The sequence below is a fragment of the Muscardinus avellanarius genome (assembly GCF_963383645.1).
Source record: "Muscardinus avellanarius genome assembly, chromosome: 1".
Taxonomy (NCBI): Eukaryota; Metazoa; Chordata; class Mammalia; order Rodentia; family Gliridae; genus Muscardinus; species Muscardinus avellanarius.
The window spans coordinates 38,236,882-38,247,830 of record NC_137786.1 but is presented as its reverse complement, the minus strand read 5'-3'; positions in this window follow the sequence as shown (position 1 = coordinate 38,247,830).

The following is a 10,949-nucleotide window of genomic DNA, read 5'->3' as shown; positions in this document are numbered from 1 at the left end:
AGCCAGACGATGAACCTCCATGAGCCAGTGCCAAGCCCTCACCTCCAAAACTGGGAGCCAAGTAATCTTTTTCTCTTTTTAAGTTGACTGTCTCAGGTGTTTCGCGGTAGCAATCCAGAACTAATATACACCATTCTTTGGAGACTCTTTTCTAGCTAATGTTGGCCTGTGTCTGCTTAGTGAATGCCCTACTCACACACAGACACATGTAGCCTGCAGTCATACTTTGTTCCATGTTTTCTTCAGACACATTTCCATGATTCCATTTTTCTTTCACTTTAATCAACACTGACTTGCCCAATATTCCTCTCATTCATGTCTTCATTCAAAATGATGTGGCATATGTTTTTTTAGTGGTTGATAGGTTCCTGCTGGTGGATATCATATTTGCGTTTAAACACCAGGGTGACAATGTTCTACTTCAAGGTTGGGATTCCAGGGACGGTAATTTTGAGTCCTTTAAGGTTCTTGGTTCTACGTGCTAAACCAACTGTATTCCAGTAACCACTGCCCAACTCGGCGTCTCATCCCAGCACGCTCAGGGAGGACTGTGAAGGAGAGAGAAAATGCTAATAACTCCAGGAGCAGCTGCTGTGCTACCCAGTCCCTACATCCTGTCTCTGTGCTTCTTCTTGGAAGGGTCATGTTGGCGTTTCTTAGCAGAAGGAACAAACACAACGAAAAAAGAAATTTACTATCAAATAGGGAAGCAAACAACAGGCACACAGAAGAGTACACAGGTTCTGTGTAACCCTAGACTCATCAAAATCAAGCCCAGCTTCCTGTTGGCGTTCTATATTACTCAATACTTCATTTTCTTCTGCAGGAATGCCATCCTTGGGAGGTACTTAGGGTGAGAATTAGAGGTGCCACGCAGGCTGGTGAATGTTTTAGGCACATGGGCTACTCTTACAAACCTTTATGGCTCAGACTATAATTTCTGTGCAGCTTCCCTGACTCTTATCTTTAGAGAACACTGCCGTGGTCCGAAGATGCTACTTGAGTTATTGTGGGTGCATATCATGTCTTAGGTCTCTGAAGGCCACCTCTGCAGGTTCTCTCTACTCATTTACTAAGACCTCTGGCAAACACTCCTCGCTTAGTGGCTGAGGCTGGGATTCCTTGCCTGAGGGACTGGGTCTTCGCATTCAGGAAATCACAGTCTTTGCTAATTCACGGCCTTCCAAAACTTGTATTCTCCAGTGTGTGTGTGTGTGTGTGTGTGTGTGTGTGTGTGTGTGTGCACATGCGCATGCACACATTTGTGTGTGTGTATGAGAGAGAGAGAGAGGGGGGGGGATTGAACTCAGGGTATTCTACCACTGAGCTACATTGCCAACCCTTTTTTAAATCTAATTTTGAAACAGGGTCTCACTAATTGTGTACTGATCTCAAACCTGAGAGTCTCCTGTCTCAGCCTACCAAGCCCTGGGATGACAGGCGTGGTCCATTTGCCATTTTATTATAACCCTAGTTTATGGAGGCAAAATTAGAGCTTGATGAAATACCACAGCTTGCTAGTTGGGAACAGTTAGGAATCCAGGCTTTTGACATTCTAAAGTAGCAGTGCCCAATGCAAATATGTGATTTACGTGTCTACTAAAATATGCTGGGTTTTAATTACATATCTAATTATCTTAGTCCATTTTGTGCTGCTATGGAAAAACACTCGAGGCTTAGAAGCTTGTTGGGAGCCATTAAGGCCTTCCCCTAGATTGGTGTCTCTGACTCAGCTGACTGTCCTTCGCCCAGAGTCAACAAGGTTTGGGTTTATGGAAAGTTCAAAGAGGTCCGAGAGAGGCTCAGGTGGTGATGACACGAGGGTACTGATAGTCCTATCTGTAATGTATGTGTTTTGTATTGGTCTTTATTGTATTCTGGTGGTGGTAGCACGAGAATGTTGATTGACATGTAGCTGTGTATAAATACCTCTGGAAAAACAAACCCGGGGTCAGCGTCGGAGCAAAAGATGAGATTGACCCAGAAGTTGCGTTGGCCAGGAGTGTCGGTGCAATAGAGAATATTGACCCAGGCATAGTCATCGACCCATAGGAAATATTGACCCACGAACAGGGGTCAACCAGTAGAGATAGTAGGCTGGCGGCTCCCCCACATTAGAATTTAAAATTCTCCATCCTCACGCCTCACTTCAGAACCCGTACTCTTGCTGGCTGGCTCCGGCAGAAGCTGGAAAAGAACAGAAGTTTATTCTGTCCAAGTTCTGAAGGCTGGGAAGGGCCATTTCAAGGTGTTGGCAAGTTCTGTCTCCTGTTCCCTGTTGCTACATCCTTTAGAGGGGGAATGCTGTGGTCTGCATGGTAGAAGAGCAGAAAAAAACAACTGAATCCTGTAGACCCTCTATGTTGGCATATTTTTCCATTCATAAGGGCCCCCAATCTCGCGGCCTAAACACCTTCCATTACTCTCCACCCTTCACACTGTTTCTTTGGGGAATAAGTTTCAGCATGGATTTTGGAGGGGTCAAAAATATTAGAAACATTGTAGCTATTTGGAAAAATTTAAAAAGTGAAATTGATTTTAATAATAAATTTTAATACAGTATGTCCAACGCATTACCATTTCAACATGTAGTCGATATGAAATTATTGAGAAGTCTTTCAGACCCAGTTTTTGAAGTCTGTGTATTTTACACCTGTCATATCTGAATTTGATCGAGCCAAATTTCAGGTGCTCATTTCATTTGAATGAGCCACATCTGGGCTAGTGGCTTCTGCATGGAAGTGCAGTTCTAGAAGAAGCATGGCTTGACTTTGGAGGTCATCCAGACTGACTTGTTACTTCCAGAAAAGCTAGGTGCATTTCTTTAACTGATGCTGTGGTATTAAGGTGGAGCACGCTTATTTTTTTTTTTTTAAAAGATTTAAAATTTCTTTTTTTTTTCATTTATTTCAGAATGTTTATTTTGATTACATAGATATAATCTACATCCTTACATAGATGTAATCTATGTAAGATTACATAGATGTAATCTACGTCTTTTTTTTTTTAATTTATTTTTTATTGGTGCAATGTATTCATACATCATAGTGGTATAAATAAGATACTTTTGTAGACATACATGCACACATCGCCCAGTTAGCCCCTACCCGATCCCCACCCCATTCCCTCCCCATCCCTCCTTCCCACGCTTGGCTTAGTGGTTGACATCTAGTATTATAGCAATTTATACAATATTAACATTGATAATCTCACATAACAGTTTCATTTGTCTGGTACCAAACTTTTGATGACTTAAAGATAACATTTCAATATTTCTTTTTGCTTTCTTTCTTACCAGAGAATATTTTTTTTTCTTCTTTTTTTTTTTTTAGGTGAAACTATCATACATTTATTTATTTATTTTTCAGAAAAAAAATCTATCCTGATATGGAATATGGGCTCTAGATACCCAAAACAGTCTCAAAGAAGAACAAAGCTAGAAGATGTATATTTTCTGATTTCAAACCATATAAAGCTACAATAATTGAAACAGTGTAGTACTGTTCTAAAGGCAGATATATAAACCATTGGAGCTAAATAAAAGCCTAGAGATAAATTCTTCCATACATTGTCAAGTTATTTTTGACAAGGTTTCCATGAACTTTTGGTGGAGGAAATACTAGTCTTTTAACTAAATATTGTTGAAAAATAATAATAAATGAAAAATAATAAAATTGGACCCTTACCTAACACATATACAAATATTAACTCAAAATAGATAAAGGACCTAAATATAAATCTTAATACTATCAGCTTTTAGAAGAAAATCTGGGTCATAAAACCTCACAACATTGAAATTGGAAGTGATTTCTTGGATATGATTTCAATGGCACAGGCAACAAAAGGGTAAATAAACTCCCTTAAAAAATAAAAAAATATTGTATATCCAAAGACAATGTAAACAGAGTTAAAAGTTACTGATGCTCTTCCAAGAGTTCCTCCTATGACCCATTTCTCCCTAACTCTCACATATTAGGGAAAGCATCTGATTTCTTATTTTTTGTGCCTGACTAATCTCACTTAGCATAATGTCCTCCAGCTCCATCCATTTCCCTGAAAATGATGTAATTGAGTTTTTTTTGATGGCTGAGTAAAATTCCATTGTGTACATATCCCACAGTTTTGTAATCCATTCATCTGTTGATGGACATCTTGGCTGGTTCCATAGTTTGGCTATGGTGAATTGTGCAGCTATGAACATAGATACACATGCATTAGTTTGATAGTTTGGTTTCTTTTCTTTTGGGTAGATACCCAACAGTGGTATTGCTGGATCAAATGGTAGATTTGTTCCCATTCTTCTGAGGATTCTCCATACTGTTTTCCAAAGTGGTTGCACTAATTTGCAATCCCACCAACAATGTCTTAGAGTTCCCACTTCTCCACATCCTCGCCAGCATCTGTTGTTGTTTGTGTTTTGAATGATGGCCATTCTAGTTGGAGTTAGGTGAAATCTCAGGGTAGTTTTGATTTGCATCTCTCTGATTGCCAGTGATGTTGAGCATTTTTTCATGCATTTATTGGCCATTTGAATTTCTTCTTTTGTGAAGTGTCTATTTAGATCATTTGCCCATTTTGTTATTGGATGTTTTGTTTTCTTAGTGTTGAGTTTCTTGAGTTCTCTGTATATTCTAGATATTAGTCCTCTATCAGTGGTGTAGGTGGCAAAAATCTTCTCCCATTCTGTTGGCTCTCGATTGAGATTCTTGATAGTTTCCTTTGCTGAACAGAAGCTCTTCAGTTTCATGCAATCCCATGTATTGATTCTCCTTTTAATTTGTTGTGCTTTTGGGGTCTTGTTGAGGAAATGTTTGTCTGTGCCTATGTGTTGTAGTGTTGGACCTATGCCCTCTTCAAGGAGCTTCAAAGTCTCTGGTTTAATTTCCAAGTCTTTGATCCATCGTGAGTTGACTTTTGTACAGGGTGAAAAAGTGGGATTAACATCCAATTTTCTGCATATGGTTAACCAGTTTTGCCAACACCATTTGTTAAAGAGGCTATCTTTTTTCCAGTGTATGTTTTTGGCCCCTTTGTCAAAAATCAATTGGCTGAAAGTGTGTGGACTCGTTTCTGGGTCTTCTATTCTGCTCCATTGGTCTATATATCTGTTCTTTTGCCAGTACCATGCTGTTTTTATTACAATGGCTTTGTAGTATAGTTTAAAGTCAGGTATTGTGATTCCTCCTGCGTGGTTTTTGTTGCTGAGAACTACCTTGGCTATTCTGGGCTTTTTGTTATTCCAGATAAATTTAAGGACTGATTTTTCTATGTCTGTGAGAAATGATCTTGGTAGTTTAATGGGCATTGCATTAAATCTGTAGATCAGTTTTGGGAGTATGGCCATTTTAATAATATTTATTCTGCCAATCCATGAACATGGAAGGTCTTTCCATCTTCTAAGATCTTCTTCGATTTCTTTTTTCAGTGTTTTATAATTTTCTTTGTAGAGATCTTTTACCTCCTTGGTCAAGTTTATTCCTAGGTATTTTATTTTTTTGTGGGAGATCCTGAGTGGAAGTGTTTTCTGAATTTCTTTTTCAGTGGATTTATGGTTGGTGTACAGGAAAGCTTCTGATTTTTTAAGATTGATTTTGTATCCAGATACCTTGCTGAATTTGTTGATCAGTTCTATAAGCCTTTTGGTTGAGTTTGTTGGGTTTTCTAAGTATAGTATCATGTCATCTGCAAATAGTGAAAGCTTGAGTTCTTCTTTTCCTATTTGTACTCCTTTGATTTCCTTTTCTTGCCTTATTGCTCTGGCTAGAGTCTCTAGTACTATATTGAAGAGAAGTGGTGATAGTGGACATCCTTGTCTCGTTCCAGTTTTTAGGGGGAATTCTTGAAGTTTTTCCCCATTTAATATGATGTTGGCAGTGGGCTTATTGTAGATTGCCTTAATAATGTTGAGAAATGTTCCTTCTATTCCAATTCTCTGCAGTGTTTTTATCATAAATGGATGTTGAATTTTATCAAATGCTTTTTCAGCATCTATTGAGATGATCATGTGGTTTTTGTCTTTGATTCTGTTTATATGATGAATTACATGGATTGATTTTCGTATATTGAACCAGCCTTGCATCCCTGGGATGAACCCTACCTGGTCATGGTGAATGATTTTCTTGATGTGGTTTTGAATGCGTGTTGCTAGTATTTTGTTTAATAGTTTTGCATCCAAGTTCATCAGAGATATAGGCCTGTAGTTTTCCTTCCTTGAACTGTCTTTATTCGGTTTGGGTATTAGTGTGATGTTGGCTTCATAGAATGTATTTGGGAGAGTCCCGGTTTTTTCTATTTCCCGAAATAGTTTGAGTAGTATTGGGATTAGTTCTCCTATAAAGGTTTTATAGAATTCACTTGGGAAACCATCTGGTCCTGGGCTTTTCTTTGATGGTAAGCTCTTTATTGCTGTTTCAATCTCTTTAATTGTTATTGGTTGGTTTAAGTGTTCTATATCTTCTTGACTCAGTTTAGGAAGGTTGTATTTATCTAGGAAGTTGTCGATTTCCTCCAGGTTTTCCATTTTGTTGGAGTATAGTTTTTCAAAGTAGTTTCTGATAATCCTCTGGATTTCTACGCTGTCAGTAGTAATGTCTCCTTTTTCATCCCTTATCTTCATAATTTGGGTTGATTCTCTCTTTTTTTTAGTTAGGTTGGCTAATGGTTTATCAATCTTGTTAATTTTTTCAAGAAACCAGCTTTTAGTTTTATTGATTTTCTGTATTGTTTTTTTATTCTCTATTTCGTTAATTTCTGCTCTAATTTTAATAATTTCCCGTCTTCTGCTGGCTTTGGGGTTCAATTGTTCCTGCTTTTCAAGGGCTTTGAGGTGTGTCATAAGGCTATTTATTTGAAGATTTTCTGTTTTTCTTATGTGAGCACTCAGTGCTATAAATTTTCCTCTTAATACTGCCTTCAAAGTGTCCCAGAGGTTTTGATATGTTGTTTCTTTATTTTCATTTGTTTCTAGAAATTTCTTGATTTCACCTCTTACATCTTCTATGACCCATTCTTCATTCAGAAGTGTGGTGTTCAGTCTCCACATGTTTATGTTGTTTCTCTGAGTCTTCTTATAGTTGATTTCTAGTTTCATTCCATTATGGTCTGAAATGACACAGGGAAGTATGTAACATTTTTTAAATTTGCTAGTGCTCATTTTGTGTCCCAGGATGTGATCTATTTTGGAGAAGGTTCCATGAGCAGCTGAGAAAAATGTAAACTCTGCTGTAGTTGGGTGAAATATTCTATATGAGTCCAACAGGTCCATTTGGTTAATGGTGTTCTTTAGTTCTGAGACATCTTTACTGACCCTTTGTCTGGAAGATCGGTCTAGTATTGTGAGAGGTGTGTTGAAGTCTATCATTATTATTGTATTGGGATTTATGTGTGACTTCATGTCACAAAGAGTTTGATTTATGAAAGTAGCTGCCCCTATGTTTGGGGCATAGATGTTGATTATTGTTATTTCCTCTTGCTGGACTATTCCTTTTACCAGTAAGATGTGACCTTCTTTGTCTCTTCTAATAAGTTTGGGTTTGAAGTCTAACTTGTCTGATATCATAGTTGCTACTCCTGCTTGTCTTCGAGTACCATTAGCATGGATTACCTTGCTCCAGCCCTTTACCTTGAGTTTGTTCCTATCTTTACTTGTAAGGTGTGTTTCTTGTAAGCAGCAGATGGATGGATTCTGGCTTTTAATCCATTTTGCCACTTTATGTCTTTTTATTGGGGAGTTGAGGCCGTTTACATTAAGTGTGATTATAGAGAGATAATTTTTAATTCCCAACATGTTAAGATCTTATTTCTGTTTAAGATACTGTTTATTCTTCTTTGCTTAGTTGTCTGCTGGATGGGAATTCTTGTTTCTTTGGTTCTGGCGTGTATTACCCATTTCCTCTTTGCAGTTAATCTCCTTGAGTATTTTCTCTAGCGCTGGTTTTGAAGACATAAATTCCTTCAGTTGCTGTTTGTCATGGAAGCTTCTTATTTCCCCATCTAATTTGATGGATAGTTTTGCTGGGTAGGAAATTTTTGGCTGGAAGTTGTTTTCTTTCAGAGTTTGGAATATGTTACTCCAAGCCCTTCTGGCTTTCATAACTTGGTTTGGGAAGTCTGGAGTGATTCTAATTGGTTTGCCTCTGTATGTCACGTGGCCTTTTGTTTTTGTTGCCTTTAAGATTCTCTCCTTGGCTTCCACATTAGTCATTTTGACAATTATGTGGCGTGGGGATCCTCTTCTCTGATCCTGTCTAAAGGGAGTTCTATAAGTTTCCTGGATCTGTGTATCGACCTCTTGCTCTATGTTTGGAAAATTTTCTGCTATTACTTCCTTGAAGAGATTGTTGATCCCTTTGGTTCCACCTTCTTTTCCCTCCTCTATTCCAATTATTCTTAGGTTAGCTCTCTTGAAATGGGCCCATATTTCTTCAATGTCAGATTCCTGCTGTCGGTTTTTTTTTTCTAAATTAGAAACTATGCGTTCATTTTTAGAATGATCATCTTCAAGGAGCGAGATTCTATTCTCCATGTGGTCTAATCTGTTGTTTATACTTTGGATTGAGGCCTTTACTTCATTAATTGCATCCTTTATCTCTTTTTGACTCTCTCTAAATTCTTTTCGAAAGTCCTCTATTATTTCTAAAGTTATTTTCCTAATTTGATCTTCTAGAGATCTTTGGATTTCTGTGTTATCAGATTCTGATGTTGTGGTGTTGTTGGCATTCACTGCTCCATTGTTATTTCTCTTTCCCATGATTTTGGAAGTTTGTGCCTTCTCTGGGTTCTTCCCCGAGTCACTACGAGTTCACTTAAGATGCTCTGGATCTCGTGTCTGTGGTATCTCAGTCACCACTACTCCTTAACTGGTTTGTATCACAAAGTCTCAGACCCAGGGAGTCAATCAAAGCTGCTTAGACCGTGGGGAGTGCCAAGTTGGGCGTTCTCCAGTGGGGAGTTGTGACTATGGTATGATATCTCTGCCACTGCCACTCCCCCCCTGGGCTGCACTGCTAAAATCTCCGACCCAGGGAGACTATCTGCGCAAGTCCCTGGGAGCGCAGTACTGGGATTTCTTCCCTAGGGGTCACAATTTGACTCACGGTTATTGAGTGCGCTGATGGAGCTGTAGTGAACTTGGTGGATTCTCTGCTGCCGCCACTGGCAATATGGCACCACTGCCACGCCCTTGGCCGTGATGCGGCGTATTTCTTCTCTGGTTTTGAACTCCGCTCTGAGTCCCTGCCAGTTGTGCTGTGCTCGGCCCTTGGGAGCTTTAGATGTTCCCTGCACCAACAAAACTGCTGACTGCCGCCCGGCTGTTCAGCACCTGCTCACCTCAGCTCGCTGTCAACCGCTCCTCTCAGGCTCCTGGTGGCTGGTTGAATGGATTGGTCTAGGGCCGTCCGGTGAACTCACCACTGCCGCCAGCAGTAAGACGCTGCTTCTGCGTCCTAGGCCGCGAGGCCAAAGTACCTCCTCTCTGGATTTGAGCTCTGTTTTGTGTCTCCCTCCTCTCTGGAGCCTGGTGCTGCTAGGGGAGATGTAGGCCGCTCCGCTCCGGCAGCTCTGCGCCCGGCTCTGGCTGCTCTGCACCACGGGTCTGGCCACTCCGGCCGCTCCGGCCGTTCTGCAACGCGGCTCTGGCTGCTCCGACTGTTCTGGCCGCTCCGCTCCGGCTGTTCTGGCCGCTCTGCTCGGCTGCTCTGGCCGCTCCCAAGATTTAAAATTTCTCGAAGCGCAGCAGCTCCAGCTCCTCGCGGTCCAGCGGCTGCAGCGCCGACACGCGGCCGCTCTGCGCGTGCACCGACACGTAGCTCGACAGCGCGCGCGCGCCCACGCGCCGCTCCACCAGCGCGTACGACACGCGCGCGTTCTCCCGCGCGTCCGCGTCGCGCCGGAGCACGCTTATAATACCAGCATTTGGGAGGTTGAGACAGGAGGATTGCGGTTTGTGGACAGCTACTTAGTGAGGCCCTTTGCAACTCAGTGAGACCCTGTTTCAAAATAAAGAAGAAAAAAAAAAAGGCTGGAGGTGTCACTTGGAGGTAGAATGCCCCTGAGTTCCAGCCCCAGTTCCGCAGGGGAGAAAACAAACAAAAAACAGTCCAATGATCTTCCCCTTCTGGTGGCTTCCCGGAATAACGAAAGGGCTAAAAGAGTGATGTGTGCATGTATGCCTCTACCATCTTGTACTCCATTAAGATGTATGACTACAATGCACCAATAAAAAATTTAAATAAATAGCAAAGCTGGCCTGAAGCCGCCCTCCTCACCTGCCCTGGGGCTGTTTTCTAGAAGCACGTGCCCTCTAATGGTCTCACCTTTGTCATAATTAACCTAAAGCTTCACTGGAAACCATCTGGCTTCTAACCAAGACCAGGTGAGGTAGATAGAATTATTCCCTATCTCTCCACAGAGATAATTTCCTTAGGACTTATCTTTATCCCCAGAAACTAAAGTTTTCAAGCCACAAAAACCAACTCCTTTTAGACAATAGTTTTCAACAGAAGCATCCATCAGAATCATCTATGGAGATTTTTTGGGGTACTGGGGATGGAACCCAGGGGCATTGTACCTCCAAGCGACACCCTCGGCCCTATTTTTGTTGTTGTTGTTCTTCTTCTTTATTTTGAAACAGGTCACTGAGTTGTAAAGGGCCTCACTAAGTAGCTGAGGCTGGCTTCGAACCTGCACGATCCTCCTGTCTCAGCCTCACAAATGCTGGGATTACAAGTGTGACCCACCACACCTGGCCTGAATCATCTATGGAGTTTTTATAAAATTCAAACGACTAGTCACTATAGTCAATAGTCAAATGACTATTACCCCAAACTTCTGGCTTATAGATTTATGTGTGTGGGGGTGGGTGGGTATGTAGATTGCTTTTTTTAAGTAATTGTTCCCAATGATTTAAATACACACCCCTACTCACAAGGACCTCACCAGCTGCCAGG